Genomic DNA, 20,095 nt, shown 5'->3' on the forward strand with positions numbered 1-20,095 from the left:
TATCGGTTAAGTTTTTCACGTCCATCTACGCAAATTAAGTTCATTGCATAAAAAAGTTGCAAGCCTAATATTTTTTCTCGCCATCGCGTATTTCTCTTTGTTTTTACATGTATAATTGATCCTCCGAGCGTAGTAACACAATGAACTCTGAACACTGCTTACACTTCCATTATAAGTGAGTCCAAAGCACAAGAACTGACTTTTAGACCTACTTTCCAACTTGTAGTACTAAGTATTTCCATTATTAATGGAAGTTTATCTGCACTGGAGCAAATAGTACAAAGTCATGAGCAAAACGAAGGTGATTCAGTTATGTTCCAATGCTGCATATCGATGGTAGGCAGTGAAGACCTCGTAACTACATTTTGTTAAATTTTGCAGGTAAGCAAAAACGGTTTGTTACGAAAAAATAGTTTCTACATGCATAACTCTAGAGTAGAAGCCTAGTAATTGACAGGTTTGAAAAGTCAGTGCTTCATTCCTCATGAGACCGCGCCAATTACAGTACTGTGATTTTGAAACAAATCTATGGTTTGATGATTGGGCTGGATTACATAAATGTAAACTTTCTCATGGAAATTCACTGACGAATTATTCTCGCCACGCGGAATTAGCCGAGCGGTCTTAGGCGCTGCAGTCATGGACTGTGCGGCTGACCCCGGCGGAGATTCGAGTCCTCCCTCGGGCATGGGTGTGTGTGTTTGTCCTTAGGATAATTTAGGTTAAGTAGTGCGTAAGCTTAGGGACTGATGACCTTAGCAGTTAAGTCCCATAAGATTTCACCCACACACAATTATTCTCGGTATATTAACCGATTAAACCGAAGTATAGCGACGTTTCAACAATGTCATCATATGTATACTAAGATGCTATCTGTTCTTTAGGGCATGTCCGGAAGAACAGATACCATCTTAGTATATATATATATATATATATAGTTAAGGCTCACCGGCCACTTGACCATCTTCTTCTTCTGTGCGAATGCACAAACAGTGCCCGAACTCACGGGAATGCAACGAGCCGCGAGTAATGAGTATAATGGGCGAGGGCACTACAAATGTAGTGCGGGACAATACGTTGAGAATGTGGGTTTCGCGGGAGGCGTGCCAGAGATAAATCCCTGCAGTCGCACTATTCTCTGTGTCCTCGGTGGCTCAGATGGATAGAGCGTCTGCCATGTAAGCAGGAGATCCCGGGTTCGACTCCCGGTCGGGGCACACAATTTCATCTGTCCCCGTTGACGTATTTCAACGCCTGTAAGCAGCTAAGGGTGTTCATTTCATTGTAATGTCATCATATGGTCGCGTATCGGGCTCGCGTAGGATGGATGCTAATATTTATACGCTCCAGTTTTCTGGTCTGCATCCGACGGAGTGCCGTGCACTGCCAAATGCGACAAATTCGCGCGACACTAGCAGATGCAGATCTGATACCTGCAACACATAAATGTCAACACTGTACAGGACCACAGCACATCGATAGAAGATGAAAATAATAAACTTTCCGCAACCAGGTTACTCGGTTCATATCCCGAGAAGAATTCATCTGCTCTATATTTTCTTTATGCAGTTCATGGTCATCATCGTCATTATCATCATAATCATTTCGTCTCTTGTTACGTAGTTTTTAATGAATAGGACATTTTTCCAAGCCTTCATTTAACAAATATATGGCTGAGGTGCCCACTAAGAAGATGTAATCAAGTACTTCTGTACTTTGGTTTACCAGTCTTCCCTCTTCCTTGTCTTTGTGGTGTCACCGCCAGACACCACACTTGCTAGGTGGTAGCCTTTAAATCGGCCGCGGTCCGTTAGTATACGTCGGACTCGCGTGTCGCCACTATCAGTGATTGCAGACCGAGCGCCGCCACACGGCAGGTCTAGTCTAGAGAGACTCCCTAGCACTCGCCCCAGTTGTACAGCCGACTTTGCTAGCGATGGTTCACTGTCTACATACGCTCTCATTTGCAGAGACGACAGTTTAGTATAGCCTTCAGCTACGTCATTTGCTACGACCTAGAAAGGCGCCATATTCAGATACTATGAATGTATTCTGAACAGACAGTATTGTGAATCATGTACCGTCAAGAGCGACGTTCATCATTAATGGATTAAAGTTAAGTATCAAACTAATTTCGTCCGCTTTTTGAATTCTCATTCCTTGTCATGTTCCAGACCTCACGTCAGTATAGTTCTTCCCTCCTCACGCCAGCCTGCGTGAGCTAAAACGCGTGCATTTCGGCCCCTACTAGTAACACGGTGTTGGCTCTTCTTCCAGCACAACAGTCTTAGCATATAATTTAGCTGCTATTGGCATTTCAACTTGTTTTAACGCTGCTTCCATTTACTCCAGTACCTAAATGCTTCATTAAAATTAATTATCTTTAATTCTTCCCGGATATCTTCATTTCTCTGCCGGGTAATGTGTAACCAGCCATTGCTTTCGGAAATCTCATCACAGAACTTTCTATCAGTTTGTGTATATTCACTTCTGTGTCGAAATATAAGCTGCAGTAGCATTCTCACGATCAAAAGGTGTACCGGGCACAGCCGCCAACTGTCTACGTTTCCCATGATTTGTCATTTCCGCTGGCAGCCAGGTCTCTGCCGCCTGCTGAATAGCCTCCATCCAGGAGCCGGCAGACTGGAACACGCCGGGAGGCAGCAAGGCGGAAGAAGTCAGCGGGGAGCGCCATCCTCCGCAACTCGCACCTGCCCGTCCGCAACGGACCTCCCGGCGGGTCAGAGGTCACGGGAGCGGTTCCCGCGGCGCCCAGCAGTCAAGTCGTACAAACACTCTGCGACTGCGACAAAGGGCGCGACGCAAACACGGCGGGGGGCCGATTCATTCGATCAGGGGTGTCCACGCCGCTAGCGCCGCCAGCGCCGCGCGTGGCGTTCCACCTCTTTTAAAATTAAAAGTTGTCGCTCCGATTACATTGCTTCCCAATAAAAGACAAGCACCCAGAATACATGATCAGATGTCAGTTTCGTACACTTACACACCATCGGCGGTTATGTATGTACACACTACTGGCCATTGAAACTGCTACACCAAGAAGAAATGCAGATAATAAACGGGTATTCATTGTGAAATATATTATACTAGAACTGACATGTGATACATTTTCACGCAATTTGGGTGTATAGATCCTGAGAAATCAGAACCCAGAACAACCACCTCTGGCCGTAATAACGGCCTTGATACGGCAGGGCATTGAGTCAAACAGAGCTTGGATGGTGTGTACAGGTACAGCTGCCTATGCAGCTTCAACACGATACCACAGTTCATCAAGAGTAGTGACTGGCGTATTGTGACGAGCCAGTTGCTCGGCCACCATTGACCAGATGTTTTCAATTGGTGAGAGATCTGGAGAATGTGCTGGCCAGGGCAGCAGTCGAACATTTTCTGTATCCAGAAAGGCCCGTACAGGACCTGCAACATGCGGTCTTGCATTATCCTGCTGAAATGTAGGGTTTCGCAGGGATCGAATGAAGGATAGAGCCACGGGTCATAACACATTTGAAATGTAACGTCCACTGTTCCAAGGGCCTTCAATGCGAACAAGAGGTGACCGAGACGTGTAACCAGTGGCACCCGATACCATCACGCCGGGTGATGCACCAGTATGGCGATGACGAATACACGCTTCCAATGTGCGTTCACTGCAATGTCGCCAAACACGGATGTGACCATCGTGATGCTGTAAACAGGACCTGGATTCATCAGAAAAAATGACGTTCTGCCATTCGTGCACCCAGGTTCGTCGTTGAGTACACCATCGCAGGCGCTCCTGTCTGTGATGCAGCGTCAAGGGTAATCGCTGCCACGGTCTCCGAGCTGATAGTCCATGCTGCTGCAAACGTCGTCAGACTGTTCGTGCAGATGGTTGTTGTCTTGCAAACGTCCCCATCTGTTGACTCAGGGATCGGGACGTGGCTGCACGATCCGTTACAGCCATGCGGGTAAGATGCCTGTCATCTCGACTGCTAGTGATACGACGCCGTTGGGATCCAGCACGGCGTTCCGTATTGTCCTCCTGAACCCACCGATTCCATATTCTGCTAACACTCATTGGATCTCGACCAACCCGAGCAGCAATGTCGCGATACGATAAACCGCAATCGCGATAGGCTACAATCCGACCTTTAGCAAAGTCGGAAACCTGATGGTACGCATTTCTCCTCGTTACACGAGGCATCACAAGAACGTTTCAGCAGGCAACGCCGGTCAGCTGCTGTTTGTGTATGAGAAATCGGTTGGAAACTTTCCTCATGTCAGCACGTTGTAGGTGTCGCCACCGGCGCCAACCTTGTGTGAATGCTCTGAAAAGCTAATCATTTGCATATCACAGCATCTTCTGCCGTTCGGTTAAATTTCGCGTCTGTAGCACTTCATCTTCGTGGTGCAGCAATTTTAATGGCCAGTATTATATTAAGAGCTGCAATTCTCTGTGGGAGGTAACACAGCCACCAGAGTGCAGCAGCGTTGTTCGTGTTTAGTGATGTTACCAGGCCTGGTACGGCATACAAATACCGTGAACAGAGTCAGATGTTGTGTGATGCCGCGCACTTGTACGACACTTACGGAGGGGCCTCATTGTAGGTCTCCGTTTGGTCGTCTGGTCGAATCGTGTGGGGGCATTTGGATGTGACAGTGGCGCCAATGTTGAACTGCATGAGAACATGACGGCTGGCATATTCTTCGTCTAGGTTAGGGTCGAGCATGTCTGACCGCCACAAGCTAGGGCAGTCACAATGTGCATCAAGCGCATCGTAACCCCTTCGTATCTGCGCCTGCCACAAGTTGTGAACTCCCTGCAACACTGCGTGTCATTCCGCATCATGCCCTAACCGAGAAGCACGAAAAGCTGATAAACGACGTCGAATTGTGTTCAGCGACTACACGTGGTTAGGCACTACCGTAGATGACCACCGTCGGAGAATATGGCGGCGAACTGGGGTAGGTACAGTTCTTCCAATGTTTTGGAGAGACACATCAGTGTCACTCGTGGGTGTGGGGAACCACCAGGTACGACTTCAGGCCACGGCTGGTCGTGTTTGGGGGAAATGCGACGGCACAACGCCACGTCACGGACGTCCTGCATCCTCATGCTTACCTCTCATGTGGCAGTATCGTGGTACCAGTTCTCAATAGAACAATGCTGGTCCACACATGGCACATGTCTGCTTGATACTCAGGTACTCCGGTGGCCAGCAAGACCTCAGATGTGTCACTGATGGACGTGCATGGGACCAGCTTGGACCTCACCTCCGTTACAGTGTCTATAGTGTCCTCGCCAAAGGAAGCAAAGGGAACTGGCGCGCTGAGACAGTTTCTGACTGCCGTCACGCGCGGCCTTTGAAGTTCGCCGCCAACCTCAACCGCGGCCCAATCAGCAACCTCCGCGCCACCGCCAATGAGACGGACTTCCGCGCTGTGATAAGCGGCGACCATCGGCAGCAACGGACGGTTCATGTTCGGCGTTGACGTACGACAGTCTGGCACAGAGTTCAAAGATTGCAGTTCGTAGTGGAGATCAGCCTGCGAGACTTAGTGGGGCGCCTGGCCTTCCCACAAGGACAAGTGTTTACTACAGTGACTGACAGTGTGGCACCCATGACAGACATAGTCTTGTTTACATTGTATTCAGTAACACATGTCCTGCTTAGTTGTATCGTCCACAAGCACATGCGACGAGTTGCTATACAACTTGAGTAAAGTATTGCAGTGCAATAAAGTGTCCATTTTTGTGTCTCTAATTTCTTTCCACTATCACAGTTCCTCCATCTACCTCGGGAAATGTTCAAATGTGTGTGAATTCCTAAGGGACTAAACTGCTGAGGTGATCGGTTCCTAGACTTACGCACTACTTAGATGCTAAGAACAACACATAAACCCATGCCAGAGGGAGGACTCGAGCCTCCGGCGGGAGGGGCCGCGTAATCCGTGACATGGCGCCTCAAATCGCGTGACCACTCCGCGCGGCTCCACCTCGGAGCATTTAAACCTAATACGACGTGTGCGAGCCGTTCTACCGAATCAGTGCAGGAATCCAGGCCAGAAGAGTGCAGCATCATATTGATAACTGTTCTCGTACTGCCAAGTATTTTGTAAATTTGACTCGACTTGTAATGAAAGAAATAGCGTCACATACTGTCTCAACCTGCGGAGTTTCATTTCGTTTCGACCTCTCGTTTTGGGTGCTTCACTTTTTTCCTGTCAGGTAGTAAAAATACCTAGGGATTACAATTACGAACAATTTAAACTGGAAACATTACATAGAAAATGCTGCAGGGAAGGCTAGCAAAAGACTGCTTTCTATTTGTAGAACATTTCAAGGTGCAACAGATGTACTAAAGAGACTGCCTACAATACAGTCTTGTCCCTCCTATTTAGAATACTGCTGTGCAGTACGGGATCCTTACGAGGACATCGAAAAGTTCAAAAAGTTCAAAGAACGGCAGCTCATTCCGTATAACTGCGAAGCGAGAGAGAGTCACGGATATGATAAGCAATTTGAGGTGTCACTCAAAGGCGCTGCTCGTTGCGGCGAGATTAACTTTCCGTCACCAATTTTCATCTCCGAACGGTAAAATATTTTGTTGACTCCCACCTACATAATGCGAAATGCTCATGGTAACAAAATGAGAGACATCAGAGCTCGCATGGAAAGATTAAGGTGTTCTTCAACGGGCTATTCGAAAGTAGCCTAGTACTAAAAACCTTCTGCCTTACGTTTAAGTGTGAATTGCAGAACATTGCTATTCGAGATTGGAATAGTCAAGAAATCGTCTGAAAGTGGTGCTAAGAACCTTCTGCCTTACGTTTAAGTGTGAATTGCAGAACAGTCATGTGGATGTAGATGTACGTACGTCATCAGAAGTAATTACATGCGACAAAATTCTAATCGCAGAATTGGTAGATTGCATTCTACAGTTACTAGAAAATACCACAATTCCAATAAAAGTAATAATATGAAAAATACATATAAAACACATTGCGATTTTTCAGAAACTGGACCAGTATGTAGACAATAGTCGTAAGCCTAATATACAGGATGCGAATGTAATTTAATCTTACAAATTAAAAAAAAGGAAAAGAAATTGATACCGTAGTAAGGATTTATGAGATAAAGGGACTCAACGAATGTCATCCAAATACAATACTTAATTCATGTCACAGTTTCCAGTGGTCGGTAGACGGATTCGGGGGCCGGCCGGTGTGACTGAGCGGTTCTAGGCGCTACAGTCTGGAACCGCGCGACCGCTACGGTCGCAGGTTCGAATCCTGCCTTCGGGAATGGATTTGTGTGTTGTCCTTAGGTTAGTTAGGTTTAAGTAGTTCTAAGCTCTAGAGGACTGATAACCTTAGAAGTTAAGTCCCATAGTGCTCAGAGCCATTTCAACCATTTGAACGGATTCGGTCTATTGTTCTGCACGCTCTTATTTTTATTCATTAGTTGACATTGCGAAACTATACCGAACGCCTTTCGAAAGTCAAGGAACACAGCATAAACCTGGGTGGCGGCATTTAGTTTCAGCAGACAAAGGGAGCAAGCTGTGTATCACAAGATTTGAGTAATCCGTGCTGCGTCGTAGAGAGCATATTATGTTGCCAGAAGGGTCACAATACCGAGCATAAAACGTATTCCAAAAGTCTACAACATACTGACGTCAGCGAGATACTGAAATCTTAAAATCAGCGCTCATGTACAGTCCAGTTATTGAAATTATTTGTGTATTTGCCGTGTTTTTGTCAGTGCAATACAATCCATATATGTCATTTTCTCGTTGCCATTCCCACAAACGTTAGTGCACCGCATTTAAGCTAAGCCAAGTCTGCAACCATTTGGCACCGAGTCGGCAGCCGCCGCGCAAAGCAGATTTGCAGGCTGTGTTTTCGCAGTGCATTAGCACCCTCCACCAGCGACTCCGCGGCCGTGCAGAGGGCCGCACGGTCGCGGCAGACGGCACCCGGCGTGTTAATTTCCCGCGCCCTGTCGCTCTCTTTAATACCGGCCAGTTCACCCCCGACTCCTGCGGCCTACGCACCCCACGCTGGGAACCTACCCCCAAACACCCCTCCCCCCTCGACGCCCCCTTCACAAACCCCCTGCCGGACCGCTGCCGCGCAGCAGCTCACACCACAACCTCTGTGTTGTTTTTAAAACGGGGCAGCTTCCAGATTTGACACAAAGCTTCATTACATCACCATTTGTAAGAGCGGTGTTTATTTTTTGCGCGCGTGTGAAATGTATACCGGACCGGCGAAAACACGCCAACTAATTGCTGTTGCGTCCCGCCAGGAGGCTCTGCTATCGCCGGCTACTGTAATAACCTTTTGTTTCTTTTGTTTCGCGCGATGCGCGGTGCGTTGGCGATCTCCCGGCGCCGATGAATAATGAATCGGCCCTGCTCTCTCCCGTCTCCCTCCCCCACTCTCTGCCTCTCTCTCTCTCTTTCTCTCTTTTTGGTCGTCATCCGCCCACCGGCTTGCCGAAATGAGCAATTCAATTTCCTTTGCGTCGATGAGAGTGTATTAATATGTAATCTACCTTCGGCGATCGTTTTACGATTTTTTTCGCGTCGAAAACACCGAAGAATATTTTCACACGTTTAATAGGATAAAATCGTTACGTTTTTAAAATAGAGATCCGCCGGTTTGGTTTTTTGTGCTGCGAAAAGCATTAATTTCCGCAACTCTGTCGGTTTCGTGTGTAGACCTCGCAAGCGATTCTAAAGCCGATGGTTCACATTCCCTATGAGTCGGCGACAGTGAACTACGTGTCTTAGTATCATTAAAGCCGCCATGTGAGAGGAATATAATACGATATAGTGTATACATTTACATCGGGATAGCTTAATCCACTACAACTATAACAGCACATTGATTCGTTTGGTATGGCATTAACAACTACCGTTTACCGGCGCTAGAGCGTGTTACAACTAAAAGTTTCCAGTGCACGGAGAATCGAGAGGCTATAAAGCAATAAGAAACAATTCTTTTCTGTAAAACAAGTTTTACAGAGTTGCGAGGACTTGCTCATAATCTGTTATCAGCACTGCATTCATTCTTACTGTTGTTGACGCTGCCAGTTAAATTTAATCACGTTTACCTGGGTCGTCGTGGCGTCCCCAGCATCGTTAGCAGAAACGGCAAAACACTTACAGTAGATTTCAGTCACGTATCTGTTCCCTCCGAGTCCACAGCTCGTGGTCGTGCGGTAGCGTTCTCGCTTCCCACGCCCGGGTTCCCGGGTTCGATTCCCGGCGGGGTCAGGGATTTTCTCTGCCTCGTGATGACTGGGTGTAGTTTGATGTCCTTAGGTTAGTTAGGTTTAAGTAGTTCTAAGTTCTAGGGGACTGATGACCATAGATGTTGAGTCCCATAGTGCTCAGAGCCATTTGAACCATTTGTTCCCTCCGATCCTATGTTCGGCCGAAACGCTATAGTTTGATCAAAATACGCATAATCCGCGTCAAAACAAAATCCGTTCTGTCGACTACACAGATGGCTTCTCTAAGTAGTTTTCGGTAGTAGGCTTCTTTCTTACTATATGAGAGAAGTAATGGCATCTCCAGTTTCTAAAGACTGTGTCCTATCTACTGAAGCAAAAATAATGCCCGTCTTTGTTTCTGTACGCAATTCTTACCCGCAGTACAGCAACGTGCCCTCGTTCCCTATAAGATCTTTCTGTTTTATCTAGTTGGAGCAGTTTTATCTGTACCTGGACCACTCTCCCTCAGACTTATAATACCACGTTTCTGGGCATATCTGAATCGATTGTTCAGAATTATTATTATTATTATTATTATTATTATTACTATTATCATTACATAATTATTATTACTTTTATTTTCAGTATATTGTTGGCTATTATCAAGTCTACTACAGGTTACTCCCAGCTTCACAAAGAATAGCCCTGGTGATTGGTGACTTTACACTATTTCACAAGAGTTTACGCAGGAGTATTGTGCGAATATTTCACTGTGTTTACTGCGTTTTGGGAGTCTAGATAGAGCGCTCTCAAGTCATGTGATATTGATTCCGATGACCTTTTTACATTCGACCAGGATCTTATAATTCTGTTTCTTCTTACCCCCTTGTCATGAATGTCCCCATCACATGGACTGGGACATCGATTAAGAGACATGATCTTTTATCTGGCTGACGTACCACAATGCTATCTTTCGTTGAGTGCACAGGATACCATCAGCCGTCGTGAGTGCTTTATTTGAGTGGTCGTACCATTTGCTGGAGGTTTGTCGTACTCCCAGAGATCTGCACATTCGCCGATCGAGATATGAGTACACTTCATTGTGCCTCCTGAGGTACTGATTCTTCGCCAAGAATAGGAACCCTGATATTATGTAGTCCTTGGTCTCCGATAGTACTTCACAGAGTTGAGGTTTTTTTGTTTTGAAGATCATCATTATTATATATAATATATATAATTATTATATATAATAAGTATTATTATTATTATTATTATTATTATTATTATCATTAGAACTAGTAGAAGTAGAAGTAGCTATTATTGTTGCTATCACTGCTGTGATTTCTCAGCACTATTATTCCAAATGGCCTTCGAAGTGTACCTAAATTTCGCTTGTGTTAGTACAGCTACAATTACTGTTTATAATTATTATTATTCACGTTTGGGCCCTACTGGACCACGCGAAGTACAATCACGGGGCATTCAGTTATTTTCTTTTAGACTTTCTCTCTGCCCAAATTGTTTTCATTCTCTCGGAATGAGCTCTTTTCCTTTCATCAGACCATGTGGTTCCAGTTTTCTTTGGTTTTTCAGCTTGACCAACTACCCAGTCATGAATTTTTTGCCTAAATAATTTTCTGTCTTGAATTTCATCTTGTTTTATATCTGCCTCTTTCATGTCCTCTTTTATAGCAGCAATCCATGTTTATAATATAATAATTATTATCATCGTTTGAGTGTATTGTGATGTAAGAAGTGTTGTGTGCGTAAAACCCTGGCCTCAAGGAAGAGAGGGCTCCAGTCTCATCATGGTTAGTAAATAAACAAAAATTTATCTGCAGAATGTGAAACTTTCTGTCAGATTAAAACTGTATGCCTCACCGGGATTCGAACCTGAGGCCTTTGCCTTTCGTAGGCAAGTGCTCTACGAACTGTATTACTCTTGCACGACCCACGACCTATCCTCACGGTTTTACTTCCGCCAGTACATCTCCTAGAGCTGTGAGGGCGGGTTGTTGGTAGTGCTTGGACAGCCCAGTCGATGGAGCACTTGCCCATGAAGGCGAAGTTCCCACATTCGAGTTCCAGTCAGCACATAGTTTTAATATGTCAGGAAGTTTAAAACTTTATCTGTTAATCACCAAATACAGTAAATGAGAAAACAGGTGTAAAGCTTCATCAATAAAATACATATAAAGCTAAGAGAGATAGAGACTACTCTTTTGTGAAAACCTCTGACACGTCTTATGCGGCCCGCCACGACTTCCTTTGCTGTGCCAACCTTTTCATCGTAGACTAGCACTTACGCCCAGCGTCCTTGTGTAAAGTAATAGTTGAAGCAATGTGATCAGTTTTTTAGAAAATCGACGAATACTGAAGGGAGCACCATCTCTTCTGAGACACCCTGTGTTACTGAGAGTATTCGGAATCGGCGCTACAAAAATAATTAGGGGAGCGGGAAGAACATTGGGAGGCAGAAGGCATCCATTTGTCCCAGTGTCGGGCGTTAATTTGTTCCCGGCAGTCCTAATGTGGCGCCCCGCTGCGGCGAACCAGCCTTCTCCTTCTACTGCCCCGCCGGCCGCTTTCAGCCAGACAATGGAGTGCGAAATCTCCAAATATAACACTTCCGCCCGCTGAATACACAACCGTCTCGGCTCCCAGTGAGAATCGCACGAGGTCATTACTTACCTCCCGGCGGGATGCGCCAGTTATACCGTATAAACACACGCCGTTTGTTGATTGCCTGTTTCTCATACTGGGGCATACGAATACCACAATTTATGTCTTTCGAAGGAGCTTATTACCATAAACAACAGCTTAGTTTTGATGCACCACCGTTCACGTGGTATGTCAGTCGTCGTTTCGAATCAAACTAGAGTAATATACACAGAGTACCTCAATAAACCATCAGGGTATATTTTGGTTACGTCCAAAAAGGAAGGGAAATATTCCTTTAATGTTTCGTCCGTATATTGGAAGTTAGCCGTCTGAGCACTCGCTTAAGCACGAAGATAGGCCAGGAAATAGTCTGTGGAAATCTTGGGAAACATATATCTGAAGAAGTGTTTATAGCACAACGACAGAGTACCTAATACACTTGTCATATAATTGATTCCGTAACTATATGTACCTTTTATTATGTTACTCATGAAGTCGTAAAATTAAATATCAAAGGATCAATTCAAACGAACTAATTAAAAAAGAATATTATAATCATCATGTAGTAAAAATGCTGTCCTAGTCAGGGAAGTCTACTGTTGTGTGGAGCCAAAGAATACACTTGAAGTAAGGAGTATTGTCACTGGGCTCGTAAACGCAGAGACGGGCAGAAGTAGCCGGCGGAGAGAGTTGCTAGCGACAAGTGTCCAAGAACACACGTGGTGCGCGGGATGTAAGGAATAAACTGTAAGATTTTTAGTATATGGCCAGGCATATTATGTGGTTGTAAATGGGCACAGTACATTGTCATCAAGAGGAATTAATATTCAAGAAGAGTACTGTGGCCTCAGTCTTGTTATATGGTGCGTCGTTAAAGAAGAACCTCTTGCCATACATTGTCCACGAATAATGTCTTGCATCGCACCAGCGGCAACTCATCAAGGTAAGATAGGATCAGTTTAATCTTTAGATTGTACAAGGCTAGCCATCGTTGGAGTTTTTCTTAATTAAATAACAGAGTGTTTAGTGCAGAACTGTTATAGCGTAAACGAACTGTACCTCAATCATTTGCCTAACAGGGTGCTGCCCTTTCACCATTACTGACTCCGACAAGACCACCAGTGAAAAAATAATAAAATATTGAGAGTGAAGAGCTTATTTAATTTCGGGAGCTAAGAAAAAGAAGGGCAATTAACAAAACTGAGAACTATCCAAGACGTCATTTAACAGCAGTAGACGTTTTTTTACTTGGTAGATGAACTAGTTAAAGAATAATGGCTAACACTAAAAGAGTTCCTGGCAGTGCCGGGAATCGAACGCGGGGCCCTCCGCCCAGCAAACAGACACGCTGGCCATCGAGCTAAGCAGGCGAACAGCATAAACTATAAAATCTCAAAAATCGTAACTAATTCTGAAAAATGGTAACAAATTCCAGAACTTATAATCTACGTTTAACTGGGATAATTTCCAGCTGCTTGCTTGATGGCCTGCTCAGATAAATGTCCTTGCGCCCTGACCGATAAATATTCCAGCCAAGTAAGGCGCATTTGCACATGTTTCACACACCTGCTGTCTACAACAAATCCGACTCGTTTCGCTCATCCACAGGTATAAAGGAAAAAATCACAGGAAATTGAATAAGGCTAGACAGAAGGGAAACAACCTTTTGAAGATGAAAAGAAGGTCCCGAACGTAGGCGGAAGCGACTGAAAGAAAAAAGCATTTACACGCTCTTATATCCTTAGTTTGCAGACCCATAGTTGTAGTGCTAAATATTGTGCATACTTGGATTTAATTTTGTCTAAATTACGTCGTCATCACAGTTGTGTGAGTTTGTACCTATTATAGGTCTTAAGTTAACAGATAACGCACTTTTCAAATTTTCGTACGCACTCGTATGCTTTTGAAAGGCTATATTTTTCGAAACTGTAGTTTATTGTATATTATTCTGAAGAAATGTACTATTCACTGATACAAAAAATTGTTATTATTGTTATTACATTAAGGTTTTTAGAGAAAGGATCAACGAAAAGAGGTTAGTGTTTAACGTTCCGTCGATGACGCTGTCATTAGAGACAGATCAGTAGCTCCGATAGAGAATGAAGGAGAACCATCATGGTATTCACCTGAATGCGATTTAGGGAAATCATAGGTGGCCAGACGAAGGTTTGAGCCGCTGCTCTCTAGAATAAGAATCCACTGTCTTACTACTGCAGCACCTCGCGCAGCAGAGAGAGAATCAGCACACTTATGCTGACAGCGATAACGTAATGTTATATTCCGTTGACGTGAGAGATAGAGATGACCCGGCGTTATGGTAATAAAGAACGACGCCCGTGGCCTTCCACCTCCTCTTCGCTTCCCTCTTACTCCGTCCTTCATTCTGTTACTCTGTTCCCCGGGCAACGGACGTGTGGCACCATTCTTCCACCAACCACCCGGCTACCGCTTCTAAAACGTAGCACAGTCGTTCTCCCCCAGAGGTGAAGCATTTGCATTTCTAACGGCTCCCGATGACGAGGACGTTTCTCTCTTTTTTTTCTATTTTCTCTTTTTTTGTACTCCATTCGCCGTTTTGTCAGTAGAGTCACAACTGTGGTAACAAAAAGACCCACGCTGCACCCATACATCATAGCAGCGTTTTGACGTTTCTCAGTTTCCTTTCACGTCCAGCGACAGAAAGAGAAACGAACTGCTGCCTATGTAAATAAAAAAAAAAACACGCTCACAGTCTTCTGGTACATAAATTACCCGAATGTCTGGCAAGTTCGTGTGTGGCAGGGAATAAAGAAACACTCTTTTGTCGTATTCGGGAGCTGTCTTGTAGTGACTGCTCGATCACTCTCGCTGCGGATTACAAAGGGCTTTGTCTGAGGGACAGCCTACACGCTCCGGCACTCGACGGGCGACAGTTTGACGCGTCCGGTCCTCCTGATCGAGACGTTGATTGTGCAGCGACACCTCACCTAGCCCACAGTCGCCTTGTCCCCGTAATTCTGGACACGCGAGACAGCGGCACAGATATTACATCATCAGTGCCAATCGTTGCATCCTTTTCCCTCCTCCTCTCCTCCTTAAATAACGTATTACTTTGGCAACTAGAACCTGCCCCTATTCGTAGACAAAAAAAATGGCTCTAAGCACTATGGGACTCAACATCTTAGGTCATAAGTCCCCTAGAACTTAGAACTACTTAAACCTAACTAACCAAAGGACATCACACACACCCATGCCCGAGGCAGGATTCGAACCTGCGACCGTAGTAGTCCCGCGGTTCCGGACTGCAGCGCCAGAACCGCTAGACCACCGCGGCCGGCTATTCGTAGACATAACATTGGTTTCAAGAAAGACATAACGTGTAATAGAGATTGACTATGGTTCTGTAGAATTTTTGGTACAACTAACCAAATGATAATGTTATATCTAGCAGAAAGAATGCAGAAAACTGCACTTAATATTTCAACCAATGTAGCGAGGAGAGATTCTGCGGACCGGGCAGAAGTCGCTAGTGGTGTTCCACAAGGCTATATCTTAGGACTATTATTGTTACTCATACGTTAAACGTCGTTTCGTCTGATATAGCTATGACAAGCATAATAAGTTCTTTTTACAGATGACACTAGTACTGTAATCACTCTAAACATATTTACAGGAACAGATAAAATAGTAAATCACGTTTCTAGAAGTATTACAGAATAGTTTACTCCCAATAGTCTAACTCTCGATTTCAAAAAGACGCAACGTATGAAGTTCTGCACATCTAAGGGTACTACACCAATGATAAATTTAACATAAGGTGAGAAAATAATAACTGGGATGTGAGCTTCAAAAGTCTTACGTGTACACAATTATGACAATTTAAATAGGGAAAAAACATATTTTTGAACTGCTAAAACGACACATTTCAGCCGCATACGCACATCGAATCATTACAAATATTGGGAAGAGACAGGTCAGTAAGCTAGTATTCTTTGTATGTTTTCATTCAAAAACGTCGTATTGAATAGCGTTCTGGGGCAACTCGTCTTTCAGAAAGAAACTTTTCATTGCTAAAAATACTATGAGGTGTCCTCCCAACATTTTTGCATACATCTGCTTCGCAGCATTTTAACCTTTCATGAAGACTGATGTAAATACTCCACTATAGTTCAAAGGTACCAATAATGTACATAATTACAATACCAGAAGAAAATTAATTACATTCTCTATCCCATTAATAAGATCTTTAGCAGAAAAAGAGATGCACAATGCTGCCATCAAAATTTGTATCATTTACCCAATGATATGTCTGACAGGCAGCAAAGATAATTTGGAAAGCAAAGTGAAAAAGCTTCTATTTGACAACTCCTATTCTACATGCTAATTTATATTTCTGTAATTTGTAACAGGTGGTGGGTAGGAATTACTAATTCACTTCTGATAAGAAAAATAGTAAGCGTGTAGTCATATTTATGCACGAATGTATAATATGGGAGTAAACTGAATTGTTCTGCATCATTATGACTAATAGTGAAATTATCCAACGAACATAAAACTAACTAACTAGAACCAAAAGTACCCAGAGACATTTTCGTAGAATCTCGAAAAAGCATTTAGTTATTCATTGCTGTTCTCCCCAAATGCCCGATGATCCCTCACATACGAGATTCTTTTAATCGTATTACCAGTAAGTGTCACAAAATTTCTAAAAATATGAATACTGAAAGTCTTTTCATGTATACGAACGTTACCTTTCTGACAGCAAAAACTACGTACAAATCTCATGCAAATTATACTCTCCTAAGGACACTGTAATCAGTAGGTACTCGTCACAAAACGGTAGCTTTAATATGTTTAATGATTAATAAACACATTTGATCAATAGTTTCCAATTTGATTTTCTAGGAAATTCTGCTTGATTTCCTCATCCTCTCGGCCTTCCATAAAACTAATGTGAACTACTGCGCCCTAAGGAAAAGTGGGCAGACGGTTCTAGAATGCTGAATATGGACGCGTGTCGGTGACGAGTGTGAAGCATGGAAACTTTTGGAGAGGATCTTTGTGTAACAGAGGATGTCAAACGGTTGCTGCTGAACAAAAATGGGCAAAAGATCGAGCATTATGTAGCCCCAAAAACAATTTCTTCCCAGTACGAAAAATTTCCCTTGCTACACTGATTATTAAGTACAATTTCTAGCATTTTTGTTGTTGGATATTATATTATCCATTGGCTGGGCGTACAGTCAACCATAAAATCTGTAATAGTGAATTTTATGAAATACATACTAACTATATCTTGTAGTTCAAAAATTTTATCAAGTTGCTACCTTCTTACGTCACGATCCCTCTTTTATATAACACGCTTCACAGCGTGTGACATTTTCCACTGTTACCGTGACTGAAGAATTGAGACGATTTCGCTCCTAATCTCTGGCCACCTATCCCAAAGCAAAAATCAGGGTATTCTGCTCCTCATAGTTAAGTTCGTGTGGTGTATGCGTCTGTATTGCTTTATATTGTATTTTTAAAGAAACAAATGTTCGAAAATAATGTTGATGATATTCAGAAAACATTAATTACAGTCTGTAATGTTTCAAAACTTATGTTTCTAGCAAAGAGATATGGAGGATATTGCTGCTTCCACTGTTTAACGTAAGCTTTCTAAGCAGCTGTGTTGGACATACACCGACTTCAGGCTCGTGACTAATGCTGTGAAAAAGAACGTCACACAGAAACGAAATGATACAAACCTCAAACAGAAGGCGTACCTTAACCTAATTTTACGACAAAGAGACGCTATACTGATAGGAAGCGTATCCGTTAAAGAAATAAATGTCAGATATAGTCTCAGTGAATCCAAGGCTAACACGAAAAGGGAAATAGGAAGGATAGATAGAAATAGAGAGAGAAGTTTGGGGGTTGTGGTGGGGAGAGAGACAGAGAAAGAAAGAACAAATTTCCAGTGATGCAGGAACAGACAGTGTTGCTAGTGTGACACTTCGCATGTCATTGATGTGGACAGTGAAAGTTGGCAGTACTGCTACACAGCCATGAGCCACACCAGCTGTCACACGCGTTTCTCGTGATTCCCCGAGCGTACGGTGCACGAACGTGCTCTGCACCAGCGAACCTATGGGTCAGCACGCCTCATTGTTGACCCGCGTAGGGCGATCCCGTGAAAAGCGCCCGGCGTATATATATTTGGTCGGACACGCTTGGGGGAGACTCTCTCTTCTAAGAAAACAGAGCCAAAACATAACGGAAAAGAATCAGAGGGGGGGGGGGACTTCTCACGTTTCGCTCGCAACTGGAACTGTCCGGGCGCGGAATTTATGGCGTGAATGGAGCAGCGGGTGTCATTGTCCGGCAGTGGGGCGTGTTAACCTGTGCCGGCTTCTCAGGCCCCCAACATGTGTGGCTGGCGGACGCAATAAATACAGAGCGGCGACTGTGTGAGGACATCGGCCTGACGACCACACCTGCCTTGCACGCCACTGCCCGATGGATTCTACGTTTACTCGACCTGCAGCAGAGCTGACAGTCCCGCTAAATATGTCTCGTGAAATTTTTTCCGCCTTGGAATGGAAACTTCAGCGGCATATTTTGTCAAATCTATATAATAGAGCCATCCGACCTACTAGACGGCATATATATATATTTTTCTGTCTTCAATTTATGAAGTCACATGTATTTAGCACTACAGGGTTATTACAAATGATTGAAGCGGTTTCACAGCTCTACAATAACTTTATTATTTGAGATATTTTCACAATGCTTTGCACACACATACAAACACTCAAAAATATTTTTTAGGCATTCACAAATGTTCGATATGTGCCACTTTAGTGATTCGGCAGACATCAAGCCGATAATCAAGGTCCTCCCACACTCGACGCAGCATGTCCCCATCAATGAGTTTGAAAGCATCGTTGATGCGAGCTCGCAGTTCTGGCACGTTTCTTGGTAGAGGAGGTTTAAACACTGAATCTTTCACATAACCCCACAGAAAGAAATCGCATGGGGTTAAGTCGGGAGAACGTGTAGGCCATGGCATGAATTGCTGATCATGATCTCCACCACGACCGATCCATCGGTTTTCCAATCTCCTGTTTAAGAAATGCCGAACATCATGATGGAAGTGCGGTGGAGCACCATCCTGTTGAAAGATGAAGTCGGCGCTGTCGGTATCCAGTTGTGGCATGAGCCAATTTTCCAGCATGTCCAGATACACGCGTGAAACTTGCCCGCACGCGTTCAACCGTTTCCTCGGTCACTGCAGGCCGACCCGTTGATTTCCCCTTACAGAGGCATCCAGAAGCTTTAAACTGCGCATACCATCGCCGAATGGAGTTAGCAGTTGGTGGATCTTTGTTGAACTTCGTCCTGAAGTGTCATTGCACTGTTATGACTGACTGATGTGAGTGCATTTCAAGCATGACATACGCTTTCTCGGCTCCTGTCGCCATTTTGTCTCACTGCGCTCTCGAGCGCTCTGGCGGCAGAAACCTGAAGTGCGGCTTCAGCCTAACAAAACTTTATGAGTTTTTCTACGTATCTGTAGCGTGTCGTGACCATATGTCAATGAATGGAGCTACAGTGAATTTATGAAATCGCTTCAATCATTTGTAATAGCCCTGTATTTATGGCGCAGTGGGTCCTCACTTTGATACTAATTACATTGTAAAACTTGGTGCTGTTATTCGGAGAGGGTTTCTGAGTACATGCATCGATTAAAATAACTTTATGATAGACATCAGCGAGTCGAGTGACTGGGGCGGGCCAATAAGTGTTCTTTCTCGAGCGCCCGTTTTCGTTGTGTTGTCTGTTTGGTAGATTCAAACAACACCTCGTCTACCTTGATAGGCTGTACACCAGCAACAATACCCCTTGCTACTGCAGTCTGTCAGTCACAAAATTATTTAATTCGAGCTACAGTGAACGAGAATTAAAGCCTTCATTCACCCACATTGGTGGAAGATACAACGGACGTCAACTGCTGACAAGGGAACCTCCCCATCGCACCCCCCTCAGATTTAGTTATAAGTTGGCACAGTGGGTAGGCCTTGAAAAACTGAACACAGACCAATCGAGAAAAAGGAAGAAGTTGTGCGGAACTATGAAAAAAATAAGCAAAATATACAAACTGAGTAGTCCATGCGCAAGATACGCAACATCAAGGATAATGTGAGCTCAGGAGCGCCGTGGTCCCGTGGTTAGCGTGAGCAGCTGCGGAAC

At 44.2% G+C, this 20,095-nt stretch overlaps 1 protein-coding gene and 1 non-coding gene across 2 annotated transcripts in view; one reads left to right on the plus strand and one right to left on the minus strand.

Annotated features, from left to right (window-relative positions):
* Positions 1–20,095, minus strand: part of LOC126092875 (dachshund homolog 2) — a 982,096-nt gene that overhangs the window by 762,067 nt on the left and 199,934 nt on the right. The window lies entirely within an intron of this gene.
* Positions 1,144–1,217, plus strand: Trnat-ugu (transfer RNA threonine (anticodon UGU)). Its single transcript has one exon. It is a non-coding gene; the product is annotated as a tRNA-Thr (tRNA).

The sequence above is a fragment of the Schistocerca cancellata genome, chromosome 7 (genome assembly GCF_023864275.1).
Source record: "Schistocerca cancellata isolate TAMUIC-IGC-003103 chromosome 7, iqSchCanc2.1, whole genome shotgun sequence".
In the NCBI taxonomy this organism is placed as follows: Eukaryota; Metazoa; Arthropoda; class Insecta; order Orthoptera; family Acrididae; genus Schistocerca; species Schistocerca cancellata.